The following is a 14,579-nucleotide window of genomic DNA, read 5'->3' on the forward strand; positions in this document are numbered from 1 at the left end:
TGACTGTCAGACGGACGGGCGACTGACTGAGAAAGGAACAAATCATGAAGTACCTAGTGGTTACCGTCTTTACACGTATTTACGTATACTATACGCTTTCGCAGGTGAGCGTAAGACTGTGTAGAAGTATAACATGTTTGCAGGCGTGTAAGTCGGCACCAATAAACCGAGTTGCGACTATACTCTGCGTTGATGTGGCCGCGCGGGTTTCTGGTCACATGGCGCATGGAAGTGCTTCTCGAAGGTACGTATATACATATCCTCGACATATAGGTATACGTATGAGGTTCAATCCGTTCAACGTTGTGGAACATGCTCTGCGTTGAAATTGAGCACATCGTTGTCCGTAATGAAAATGCAATACTAAAAGAAATCCGTCCATTTTTTTGCCACTTTCCATTTCAATATTTAGAACTATTGTGTACGGCTTGTCGGGATGTCGACAAACTTTTTCGGTAAGACGATGGGCGCAGGTAATATAGTTTTCGTGTGATACAGCGTGTCCCATAATTCGTGGATAGTAAGTTTGCTTAGCGGTGTTGTAGTCAAAAAATTAATTGACGAAATATGCGACAAAGCTGTACATCCGCTCATTATACATTTTCCTTTGCTTCTGATTTACTCAAAATATAAAAATCGGGTGTTTTCAGCTCTCTAATTAAACATATGAACGTAAAATTTAGGCATTTAAAATGGTAGATGTGATATGACTGATAATATAGCAAGTAGTTATTTCGTGCGTTGAAAATAATGTGCAATGCAATATTACCTTAACCTGTTTTACCGACCAGCATAGGTGGCGCTTTATAAAGAAAGCTAATCTAGGTTTTCTGTATTCCCTGCTTAATTTTCAGCTTTCTTCTACGCGCTCATGTTGTAACAAGCTCATGTATTTTTTCTTCTTCGGTTTACTACTTAATAAACCGTATGCTTATATCAAGACCCTCAACAGATTTGGACGAAACTTTGGTAACACGGGGGGAGTTTGAGAACACGAAATGCAAAGATTCATCGTAGCGGATCCAAAGACTTAGCAATATTGAAATTCTGGACCAAGTTCTACTGAAATAAAATAGTTTCTTTTGTATTCTATTTTTGTCTGCTATTTTGAATTCCTGAATTTAAAGTTTAGATTATTGACTGACTTGAGAAAACAACAAGATTTTTAAACTTTTAGTCAATCAGACGTTATGATAAAAATATGGGTCCCTGATGTGTGAATGGTTAGTTTCGTTGCATTATACCTATTGGGAATGAATGCATGGCTAAGTAATACGGCTCTGAGAACTTGAATACCAATAGATGGTTTCAGGTCAATTATGTAAATAGAAAAGCACAGAAAATTTAGTGCTTGTAAGGCTTTAGTTTTGTCTCATAGAATAAATAGACTGGAAAAAAAGGTGCAAGATGTCTTTTAAAATTAAATACGGCCAATTTAAAGTAGTTAATTTTTTTGCCACCAGTCGTTGCTACACCGGATTTTCATTCCTAATCGCTTCGTCAATATGCGCAATTGTGAAATAATTTCATCTGCATAACGCATTCTCGACCACAGTTTCAAGTACCTCGCTTGAACACCAGATTGTGAAGTAATAGATTATAATTTTTACAAAGTTTCTCCACCTGCAGGTGTTACGCCCCTGGGATTGTTCTCTTGGGCGCGAAACTTACACACTAGAGTTTCTTAGTTAGGGTAAAAATACTCTACCAATCCGAATGGCCACTTTCAAATTGATTAGCCCTAACCTCGCTTATGCAGATACTATTTGTATTCTCGGGTTGGCATACAAGCGTCCTTTGTTGGTTGTATTAGTATTCTCTTATTATTGTTCGCCATTTAAAACGGCTGCTACTCGTACGTCCTTGACCCTCTTATTCTGCCAAAGGATAAACTAGCTTTTACCGAAAACACCTGATGACTGCCAATAAATTTTCTGCATGCTGAGATTAGGGTCATAATATGCAAATTGAGTGCTAAACGACAACATAAATTCAGTTGAAAAATTTGAGGCGTAACACCACTGTAAAAACAAAAGAATAGCGCATTTTTGGTCACTTTTTTTAGGTAGAAGATAAGGTAATAAGATAATAATATTTAAGGAAGTTATTATAGGCATATATTTAAGTAGAATGCAAAAAATTATTATGAACAAATATTAAAAAATGGCGACACTGAAACCATTTTCGCGAGACATGTTGAATTCTGCGGTACGCTATGTGACTGGTGCAAATTTGAAATCGAGAAAAAAGAAAAAAACTACGTAATCTACATGTCTATAGCTAGAGAAATGCGTAGGGAATTTTGAAAATATTAATTTTTGTGTAATTGGCGGGTATTTGAGTGAAAATTTTCAATTTTCGACTTAAAAACGTGCACTTATTTGTTAACAAATAATGCTTAAATTCACTTATCGAAAATCCCCTACGCATTTCTGTAGCGATTAATACGTAGATTAAGTGATAATTTTCCTCATTCAAATTTGCACCAATTATACTGCGTGCCGCATGTCTCGCGAGAATGGCTCCAATGTCACTATTTTTTTAATATTTGTTGATAATAGTTTGTATTATACTTAAATATGTGCCTAATAACTTCCTCAAATATCATCTCATTATCTTTTCGTCTATGTAGAAAAAAAAGGTGTATTTTACCCAGTCAAGAATTTGCAAACGATGAACTAAACGGCAACGTTGCCATACGATCATTTTGAAGTTAGTAACGTTATGGTAACCATTCATGCTGAAGAAAAACCGTTATTTTGCGATTTTTGAACTGTTTGAAATTCAGTAAACCGTAATAAAACAATATATACTCGTATTTTGCAATCTTAGTTCCTTCAAAATCATTGTACACCTAAGAAAATAGTGATTTTCTCCCAATGTTCCGTGACGGTAACGTTGCTAACTTCAATCTTGTGACGTAAGACCGTTCTTTTAATGTTCACATTTCACGGATAAGAGTCTGGAATTTTGAAATGGCATAAAATATTTTAATACATTTGTCAAAATATGTAAGCAGTTTCCTGCATAGGCTACAGACAGAATACTGTGTAACAGAATAATCACATGAATTTTTAATATTAGTTGATCAATCATCCGAGGTTTAGTGTATTCGTGACTTAAACTTTTCTTTGCTATCTTTGGCAACGCAACTACGTACGTAATTCTCAAATCAATTTTCAGTACAAAAAAAATTGAAACGAAATGATTTGCACAATTTAATCTTAATCAAGTACCAATTTCTACTTTTTTTTCATGTAATTACCTTTATTATATTTATAAAAAAATTTATAAAAGAATTTATAATTTAAAAAAAAAGTGCAAGCGCAAAAAAGAAAGAGGAGGTAATTTTACATAAAAAAGCTCTTCGATTTTTTTTTTGATATCGTCAAAACTGTGGGCGCTAGAATTTTTTTAAAACAACGGTTGAAAATCCAGCTCTGCCGTTAAGTCCTGCCTCAAGAATTGACGACGCGCGCGCGCACTTTCTGCCTAACTTGCTGTAACTTTTTCGATCTAATCAAACTTAAAAACATAAGAAGTATATTGGAAATGAATATAAAAACTTGTTCAAAAACCTGAAATAAATAGTAAGAAGCCGATTTTTCATTTATTTATCAATACATGAAGTAACGTGTTGTGAACTTTCCCGCTTTTTCAACATAAATTGTTTTTATTTAATCAATTTCTACAGAAAAATTCTGCGATTGGTGGATTTTGCTCTTGAAACAGTATCCTTGAAGGTATATGGGATGACAAATGATAATTCAATTTATTGAAAAGAATGTAGGTCTTTGAAAATTTCTTGAAAAATTTGTTCTTCTTTTTTAACGTCCAATTTCAAGTGACGATTGCATTTTTTCAGACTACTAACCAAGATTCGGGTAGTATAAATTTTGAAGTTTGAAATGTTTCCTTTTCAACTGTATAAACGGTTTTCTAAGAAGACATCAATAAATAGATTTGTTTACAAAAAAAGGAAGAAGGATAATTCTAGAATTTGAAGAGGCAGAAAAACGGTACAAACAAACACCTATAGCTTTTAAAATGAACATCTTATCAAATTTTTATTTTATGCAGGCAATTGGCACTTTCTCTATAAGAATCGAATTGAAAAAGGTATTGGCCAAAAACTGTAATTTCAAAACTAAATTGTTTACATTTGCCGGAGACAATAATACGGTGGTAAACTGTTTCAGGTAGATTCTTTACAATTAGATACAAAAGAACGCTATTCCTCAAAGTTTGTTCATCTCGCAAACCATGTCATTTTTTTTCTTTACAACATTACGCGCCTCTATCGGATTTATCGCGCACTACTCATTTCTGGCCTCACTAAGCGGCTTGTTAGTCATTTTACGATATGGGTCACCTTTTTTCTGTTCTACTTTATGGCTAGCACGATTAAGGACAAGCCAAAGAAAGGATAGGTTGAGTGGCCTATGTAACCGAGCAAATTGGTGACCTCACCACGCGCATGCGCAGAGTTCTTTATCAATAGGTTTTCATGTAGGATTGTCAAAAGTATTATTTAAAAACTCGATTTTGTTATGACTGGGGTATAAAAAAGTGAATGTCATTGGTTTTCGTCAATACTGACCTCGTAATTGATTAATGCAAAATAAATGCAACTTCTGTATACAGTTCGGATTTTACATAGGGATTAAGACTAATCGTACCCAATTTATTTTGATGTACTCTCTGTCAACACAGAACATTTTCATAGACGAAAGCTAAAAAAATGAGTTTTCTCAGTTGTTGAGTATTGGGTTCGAATATTGATTTCATTATTATTTTGTCTGTAACGATTTCCACATGAATGATGTAAATTTTACGCTATTTTGTACGAACTGAAAGATATAGGGGAAAAATGCGGATTTTGCACCAGAATGTACAGAATTTAACACGTAATCATATAAAATTCTTAACAAGATATATTAAATTTTTCCTTGAAAATACCTGCAGATTCAACGAACTTCGTTAACAAATGCTTGGTCAACCTCATCCTGATTCACTAACTTTATATTTTCACTATTTATCCAGTGCAGAATCTTCAACACAGGTTTAAAAAAAAAAAAGAAACAGAGACTGTATCCTCTGCCCTCGAGCAAAACTGAAAATGATTTGGAGCTTTAAATAGTAAGATACTATGCCTGTATCTGCCAGTGTGAATTATTCTTGGTGGGGGAACTCATCATAAAAACCACTGATACATTCCTTTTGACAAAGTGCTTGCGTTTCTTTCATAAAGAAGGAAAATATGATATCATTGGCATCCGGCCGTAGTTACATGCACGCGCAGATACTTTTTATTCTCTTTCTCTGTAACTAATTCAACTCTTGCGGTCGCTATATTATTGTGAATATTTCCTCCTTTTCGTTTAATTGGTTGTTCTTTTCCGTCATAAATGAAATGTGAACACATCGATTAAACGCGGGAAATGTACGCGTGCGTCGAGGTTTTATTATTCTCTTTAGTCTTAATTCTAACAGTTCTTAACATCCTAAACAATTTTTTTTCTGTACAAATTTCCTAGTCTAACACGTCCTGACAATAAAGTCACTTTTTGTCGTTTTAATCCAATTTCACTGAAACCCTTACAAGTATATTTAATTACACTGAGTTCAATCGTTCAAATGACGTAAAGTAAATGATTTGCCTGTAGAATAAAAAAATCTCATTCATCTATTCACTAATGCGTCATTACGAAACGTTCTGCACGCTATTGTCATTCAGCTGAACCAAATGTTTTTTTTTTTTAAATTTACATCGATTTTCCGAACTTTCTTAGTGACCAAATAAGTGCAATCATAAACAATGTCATTTCCCAAAGTTTCATATAAGTCACCGCTCACGAGAAGAAAACTGTATGAAAAACCATTGGCTGAATTTGTGGCTAAAACATGAAGACTTGACAATCCTGTTAAGGGTGTCGATTCAGACTATAGTGTCAATTTCTTGGTGTTGTTCTGAATTTGAAGTTCAAATTTGGGTCATGTTTTCCGCTCAATTTCATCGTCTCAATGTCAAAAAAAAAAATATAGCAATGTAGCCCATTATACTTGCCTCGCGTTACAATTAGCCAGAAGAAATTTGTTTTCAATGCTGGGTGAAAGCCATAACACAGATATCATGTTTCGCTTTCAATCCAAGCTCAAGACAAGCAATATTTGGCTATAGTAGGGTTGTGCGATGAATCGATTGATCGTAGATTAAGATCATTTGTTGTTCCAAGTAATGGATTATAAAAAAAAAATTAGTTAAGCACAGTAATTGATTAATCGGAAGAAGAATTAATCGATTTTTTCGCTTAATTGATTAAACGGAAATCAATTATTTTGGAAAAGCATTAATTGTAAGGGTAGACTAATCATAGCTCCCAATTTATCGAAAAAAGATTAAAAGAAAATATTATTCATCAAAGTTTCAGATTAATCGCAAGAAACAGGTAATAAACATTACTGATCGATCGATTAATAGAAAAACCGATTACACGTTTAATTAAGTAAACAAACTATAGGCGCTTTTGGGGCCCTTTTACTTGGTTCGGTGTGAGATTCCGAAGAAAGTCGCACTTTCCTACTTCTCCGCAACACTCCATCCTTGAGGAATTGTTATTGCGGGAATGCAAGGAGGAAATCCATTTCAGATTTAACGCACCATGATTACTACTTAAATTATGTGAGAGAATTCTAGTAATTATCATTGTGTGACGCCTATAGGTGAAGTGAGTTTTCCTACAGTGCTAACTAATTACTGAAGTGGGTTTTCCAAGAATTGGACGACATTGTATTGAAGACAGATGAGCTTTCAAAAATGAAGATTCACATTCAATCAAATGATATATTTTTTCTTCCGAGTAAATTTATTCTAGTGTTACGTCTGGCCTACTTTCTGACCACTTATTACTAACCTGCCAATTTTCTCAAATTATTTTTCTTAACCATTTTGTCTCCTACTTGTCTTTTTAAGATTAGCTACATTTGCTCCCCACTACTCTGAATTCTTACACTTTGTCTCAAGCTTACTTTTATTTCGACTTTTTTAAACTAGGTATACTTCTAGTCTATTCTTCAACAAGTCAATTTACAATTCATTAGTATTCCATACTGCGTAAAGAATGTCAATCCCAGATATCAACAAGCCGAATACTTCTAAATCATTCTCCAAATATCAATTCCAACATTTATAATAATAAACAGAAATCCATTTCGTACGAGCAAACGCGTTCATACTCCATATTCTTTACTGTTATACATTAAACTATTTATACTGTAACGTGGCATATTTGATACCCGTTACAAGGGGCTCCTTGAACCCTGGGTGGAACCAAAATTTAGGAATTTCCGAAATTGAGTCGCGAAGTCTTTGCAAAGGAGCGCCAGGACTAGAGTCACGCATCCGAAATTACCAGAGGAGACATTTTAGCGAATAGCGTAAGATATTTCAGGTTTTTTTTTTTTTTTTTTTGTTTTTCGAGTTACAACGGCATCAGGCAGGAAGTCGGCACCGAATTCGAGGAAATTGCAGAGTGGCGGACTAGCGACAATTGCGCAGGAAGGATGTCGAGGCTGCGGAGGGGGAGACAACGCACATCCCCGCATCGCGGGAATCCAAGGTGGACGCGATTCCCGCTGGCGGCCGGCGCGCCGCAGCCTCTCCCCCTTCGCCCCGCCTAAAATTGACTAGCGAACTTGCGACGTACCGACTAGCGACGAGGAAGCACCACGCTCACCACCAAGACGCCCTGGAGCTGCGCGGAGGACGAGATTGTGATTTAGCGTTAAGTTCTGCGTCGCGATGCTACTAAAGGTGCGCGTCGAGTTGCGCAGTCGACGAAATCGATGACGGGTTGATTATTGCGTATTCTTGTGGGTATGACGTCACGTATGGGGTGACGTATCGAGATCCGTGTTGCGGCAGGTCGTAGGTTTTTGAAACCACTCTAGTTCTGGCGATCGTGATAAGTAGTCACGTTTTGGGGAGTTTCGCGAAGTAATGGAGTCGCCCAAAAATCGCGAGGGGAATGGAAAAGGGGTTGCAAGGATGTAGAAGGTAAGCGCTGCTTCTATCCCCGTGATTGAATTTCGAGCATAATTAGGAAAAGGCTTGCCGGGTAACGGATAGCCGTTTTGGATTTGCGTTGTAGAAAAGTAGTCGAAATTCTTTTGCCGATTCTTTTGCTTGATGACCGTAGCCTGAGTACGCGTGTTAAAGTAGAGTAAATTTTGAGTTCTTGAGAAAGTTGAGTAGAGTCACGGGTTTTAGTTGAGTCCCTCTCGTTTTTGAAATTAAGTACAGCCAAATTCCGCTGTACCGGGTCGAGTCGCGTTATCGGTTTTTTCAGTGTCACCTCTCGAGTAGGTCGTGAAGTGCCGAATTGGAGTGCTCGGATTAGTGAATAACGTTTCCGAGGATTTTGAGAAGGTTTGATTTCGGATGCGATAGTAAATAGTTGAGGTTACGTTTAGTTGCGCCTGCGCTTAGTTCCGTACCCGTTTAGTTAAGATGATGTTAATTGAGCTGTGTTACCTTAAGATTGTGTTTAGTTGAGGTTACATTTAGTGGCGCTTGCGCTTAGTTAAGTTGCCGTTTATTTAAGATAGTGTTTAGCCGAGTTGAGGTGATGTATAGTCGAAATTGCCGTTGCGTTGAGCAGCGGTTGAGACGAAAAATTCGAATATTGAGTTTTGGTTGCGTCCGAAGTATAGTGGCGTTTGCGGATTTGTTTAGTTGAAATAAGTAGGAAATAAGCTTTAGGTTAAGTTATGTTGTCACGTTTAGATTTAGGGCAGCTCGCGGTAGCGTCGAAGCTCCGAGTCGGGTGAGATCTCGGGTGAGATTGAGGACGCCGTCTGTTCGGTAGCCCGACGGCGCACCGTCGAGAAAGTAGTTTTAGTTTCGGTTTCGAGCAACTGTCACTATGGAGAAGAAATTGCGAATTTGCAAATTGAGAATAGCGTATGGAGATTTTGTGATTGTTGGGTGACATTTTAGTTGGGGAGCCGAGAGCTCAGTAGAGTAAGGAATAGTGTAGGTTATGTGTAATTTTCTGTTTAATTTTAGAATCGCGACGAGCGACTTTTGGATTATTGAAGTGAAAACTTCTTTAACGGCGCTTGGCACTTTTTTAGATGGGTACAAAATGTTAAACTCGCGTCCACGGTTCGCGTCAGATCCGTAGCGCGTCAGATCCGTAGCCTGATCGAAAAGCGTAAGACGGATGGAGAGGGGGTAATATCCCCTCTCTTTCTACCGTACGGCGAAAATGTATGCCTGCTACGTCTGTCTCGTTGAAGTGGCGCTGGGCGCCTGCGCGCGTGTATTTGTACTACAGTCTGCTACGCGAATCCACAGATGGTGACTGCTGATGTGTCAATCGTTTGTATACTTGTGAAATTCGTGTATATAAAGTGCTTAAAAGATGGAAATGGAAGAAAGTGAATTTATTAACGAAAAAAGGGACGAAGAAATAGCGAAAGAAAATAAGTGAGTACTTTATAAAAATATACATATGTACCTACTAGGGTGTTTCAACAAAACACGAATTTTTTTTTTTCGTATGGTGTCCAAAAATTGATAGTATACCTAAAAACAAAAATTTTGGCGCCAATATGAGCTCTTAATATCAATAGTAAGGTTTGCCTGTATCCATTTGTTTATTTTCCATTTAAATAACACGGGAAAATTTTTTTTTTATATTTGCATTTTTATTACTTTGGAACGGTTCATCGTAACAACAATCTGCAAAAAGAAATTTGTAGGAAATTTCACGCTCTACAAAAAACGTCTGAAGATCAAAGTTCCTCAGATCAACCGTTTCAAAGATATCAGTGATCAAAAATAACACTAATCAAAAATTTCAAATATTTTCCAATAAAACTACAAAAAATATCATATGCCATATTTATATTATTTTTTACGGAAAATTACTTTAATTCTGTTAACCTGAGCCTGTAAACTTTTTTCTTTGCTAATTAATTCAATACTTAACTCACAAAAAGCACAAATACATAAATATATAGATTAAAAATATCACATAAATGACTTTTGTGCTTTTTGTGAGTTAAGTATTGAATTAATTAGCAAAAAAAAAAAGTTTACAGGATCAGGTTAACAGAATTAAAGTCATTTCACGTAAAAAAATAATATAAATATGGCATATGATATTTTTTTGTAGTTTCATTGGAAAATATTTGAAATTTTTGATTAGTGTTATTTTTGATCACTGATATCTTTGAAACGGTTGATCTGAGGAACTTTAATCTTCAGACGTTTTTTGTAGAGCGTGAAATTTCCTACAAATTTCTTTTTTCAGATTGTTGTTACGATGAACCGTTCCAAAGTAATAAAAATGCAAAAATAAAAAATGTTATCTAAATGGAAAATAAAGAAATGGATACAGGCAAACCTTACTATTGATATTAAGAGCTCATATTGGCGCCAAAATTTTTGTCTTCAGGTATACTATCAGTTTTTGGATACCATAAGAAAAAAAAAAAAAATTCGTCTTTTTTTGAAACACCTTAGTACCTACACATTATAGATGTAATATTTGTAATATGTTGATACTTTATAGCGTTAACCTATATATATGCGCGACAAATTTTAGCGACATATTTGAGGGAAATCGTTTCTTTTTTAATAATACATTAAAGCAATGCGCGCCTGACTCATTGGTTCTTGATATTAGGAGTATCAATTGTGATACTGACCACATTGGCTTATCCAGTGCTTTGCTAGTCGAGTGTGAAAACGTGTATTACGTATAAAATCAAAAAATACGATACCAAACAAATAATTTCAAGTGAAAATAAATGAAATAAAATAATAATAAATAATATTCGTTTTTCAGAAAAACAAAAGAAAAAAAGGAATAAAGATCGGAAATATCAATTTGCATGGCGTCAGCGTAGAAAAAATTAAAAAAAAAAAAGATTCGAAGGAAGAAAAAGGAGAAGAAAAAAGAAAAAGACATCGTGAAAATCAAAGGGCATATTATTTAAGTAATATAAAATGTCATGTTTGTCTACGATAGCGCAATAAATGAATATTGTATTTTACCACATAAATGATAGTACTTTTATACTGATAAATAAAACAATCCGTGCGAAATTATTCCTTAACCATTCCAACATATTCAAAAATGCACAACGTTGATGTTTAAGTTTTCACTTCTGCCGGCACTCCCGGAGTGCAACCCGTCCTTTTTTTTGTTTTTGTATCACCGCTATTGTGAAATATAAAATTTTATTTTACTTCTTTTGTTAAGTAGCGTGTGGTTTTCGAGTGTCTCTCTCTCTCCAAAAATTACCCCTCCCCTCTCCGCGGTACTGAGCTACCGAGCATATTGCCGAGGTATAGCGCATTAACGATTTCGAGGCGTGTTGATCACGCCAGGCGCCCAACAAAACTTCGCGATATTGTTTTAGATCCAGGGTACATCGTGGACGCCAAATTATTGTGCACGCGGTATGTTCTCGGTCATTTTCTCCGAGTGGTCGAGGAGCGGGAAAAATCCACGTCACAATACATACTGTACATCCTCATCAAAATCAATTTTTTTCCCTTCCGTCATTCCTCGCGCAGTGAATTTAGTAACACGTCATCACGCTCAACGATGAGCTCGAACCTGAAAGTGTATATGGGAATCACGGAGCCAATCATGTTTGGATGGGAAGAGATGGCTTTTGAACAACTCTACAAACTGTGTATCTATATCTGCATTACCCTAGCAGGACAGCGCAGCTAGTGGACAAACGAGGAACACAGTTCAGTCATTCTAACAATGACAATCCCCACCACTTAAAAATAACCGAGTTTATAGACCTGTATGTAAAACCGTGATGCGAGTTGATACTTCGGGTGCATACTGCTGAATTACTTCTTCCGATAGCCGCTCATTAGAAGTAGACATCTATCCAACAAAAATTAGTTGAAAAATATTAAGAATTACCGAAGTCATTAATCGTCAGGTTTGTTCCAAAAATGCGAATGACCAAACAGTCGACGCGACGAAATCCCGAAAGTCAAACCACCAACCGTTAAAAACGTAGAAAGACCATAAATGCGAAAAGCTTACTTGTAGGAAAATACAAATTGAGAACGTAAAAGTGTATAAATAAATTTATACCGGCATTTTTGTTTAAAAATAAGTATTGCCAAGATTACGAAGGCTAAAATATTGAATTGCAAAAATACCGAGGAGTCATAAAGTCGATTTTTCAAATGTCAGACTGGCGCCTCTGTCGAAAATCTATGAATCCAAATTTATCAATAACGACTGACCAAAATCCCGAAACCAGCTAAAGACAGAATGACTAGACTGCCGAAAGGTTGGATAATGTCAGAAACACATCTATTCTCCGCAACGTTACACATATCCCATGGCCGGTGTCTAGTGCTATCCAGCGTAAGTCTAGATAACTATGACAACTGTATTGCGGCCTCTCGGCTTTCTGGCCCTTCTGCATTTTGCAGATCGTAATTTTGCTCCCTCTGAACTTTGATTTCGGACACTCATTTTTCTGTATCTCCACATTGTGTGATTTGGTCATTCGGAATGCCGATTGTTCTGAAAATACTTTTTCTGATAAGTGAGCGTTCGGTCAAATGAACTTTCGAGTAAGCAGTTATTCTACTGGGTGATTTATCGAAAATCCCAACTTCAGTAAGCTGATCATTCGTTGTTTTAAACTTCGTAATTGTAAAATGTTTGATTTTCAACTAGTCAACTTTTTGGTTTTTCAGGATTTTGACCCCGTCCCTTAGCCTCAAAGATCGTAGAATTAGTATTGATCAACAAGTGTTTCCCCGAAGCAATTGAGGTGTCAATACAATTCGAAATTATTTTATAATCTCGGAAATTACATTGAAATCGGCGTTACTGAAATAAAATTCTGCATTAGTAATCAGCAAGGTAACCATTGGTACTTATGAGAAATCATTGAGGATTACAAGAACCTCTTTGTAATCCTAAGAAATCATGTAATAACTTAGAAATCATGACAAATCACGTAGTAAAAGTTAAATTTATTCAAGTAGTCTCTCGTAATCACTTTATGAAATGGAAGTAATGACGAAATTCGTAACATGGCGTCAATTTCTGCTCCGGTGAAACACCCCTTGCTATTGATATTTGTGTTAGTATAGTTCTTGCAGTACATCTCATTGTCAGATATGGCAGTAACGTGCTTGAGTAGTGCGTAACTATAGCATAGAAAGTAAGGAAGTCAAATACATGACATTTCCTGACATTGTCAATCGAAAGGTGTTTTACATAGTTAGCAACGTCTGTTTTTCAAACAAGTCGAATGATCATAGTTTGTATTCTGTACGACATATTTGTAGACTTTTGTAACAAAAATTCATAAACATGACGGTAAACGTACATGAAGCAGAAAAAAATAAGAAGGAAGAAAGTTCAAGAACTGTTCTTGTCAAATTCGATTGCTAACGTTCATCACCTACGAGCGGCATGTAGTTAGAGGAACTGTCTAACCTAACAAAACACAGAATAGACTGATGAAAACATGTCTGGACAGAAAGGACTGTCAACCCCGAGCAGAAAATCAGTAAACAATTCAATCCTGCCCGGCTGCGTGCCTATGAAACCATTATTATCTACTGCGAATAACTTTTTAGGATCACAATTTCTGCTTCAAGCTATTATAAGGTACATTTACGAATAAACCACACGCTCACACGCTCTAATAATAAAGTTTGCTGATTTGCTATACTCTGAGTTTTCCTAGTCGCGGAACTATCCGTGCGCCTGATTCAAGCGATCAAAGTTACAGCTCATATTCAGGTATATTGCGTCCAGGAAAACTCACGGTATATTGCTGGCAATGCACATTGATCGCCGTTCTTTCTATCTACTTTATAGTCTATCCTTTCACGCTTTACAAGACATTCGTGATAAGTATTTTTTCTTACAATGTATCGATCACGGTCTTACATATAGGTCTGGAAACTCCAGTGGAAGAGGTAGGTCATTTATTGAAGACACGTTGGTAGTTCACTGGTCGCCACTAGGTTCGTTGCGATCATTATACTTTCGGCGGCGCGGTCAGGCATGGGCGGGGGGTTTAGACAAAGACAGCGTTAGTCGGCCACGAATCTATCTCTCTGTCTTTGTTCTACCTTCACGTTTGAAACCTTCACGTTAATGGTTGGCATCAAAAAACCTTCATTGCCAGTCAATTCAAACGTAGCATCTACACCAATAATAGTGTGCCACCTAGAGCTTATGGCTTACCCAAGATTCATAAAACTGATGTTCCTGTGAGAGTTATTGTGTCATTTTTAGATAGTCCAACTTATAAATTAGCCAAAATCTTAAATTCATGGATAAAATTGGGTTTGACAAGACCAGCTTCATATGTAAAAGACAGTTTCAATCTAGTCAACTCCATCAATGGGTTCAAATTGCCATCGGATTACATTTTAGTTTCCCTAGATGTAGTACCACTCTACACTAATAAATCGTTGAATTTGGCTATTGATTCGATAAAAAGTCGTTGGGGTGAGTTATCACCGAACATCCCCGTACCACTCGAACAATTTTTAGTAGTTT

General features: G+C 36.3%; 1 protein-coding gene and 1 long non-coding RNA gene across 6 annotated transcripts in view; one reads left to right on the forward strand and one right to left on the reverse strand.

The window, feature by feature from the left end:
• Nucleotides 1-14,579, reverse strand: part of LOC107219511 — a 251,610-nt gene that overhangs the window by 14,570 nt on the left and 222,461 nt on the right. The gene's annotated exons all lie outside the window — the stretch shown is intronic.
• LOC124293269 lies at nucleotides 9,306-11,259 on the forward strand. The gene is made up of 2 exons (XR_006903181.1): nucleotides 9,306-9,490; nucleotides 10,857-11,259. It is a non-coding gene; the product is annotated as an uncharacterized LOC124293269 (long non-coding RNA).

This window comes from Neodiprion lecontei, chromosome 3 (genome assembly GCF_021901455.1).
Source record: "Neodiprion lecontei isolate iyNeoLeco1 chromosome 3, iyNeoLeco1.1, whole genome shotgun sequence".
Lineage (NCBI taxonomy): Eukaryota > Metazoa > Arthropoda > Insecta > Hymenoptera > Diprionidae > Neodiprion > Neodiprion lecontei.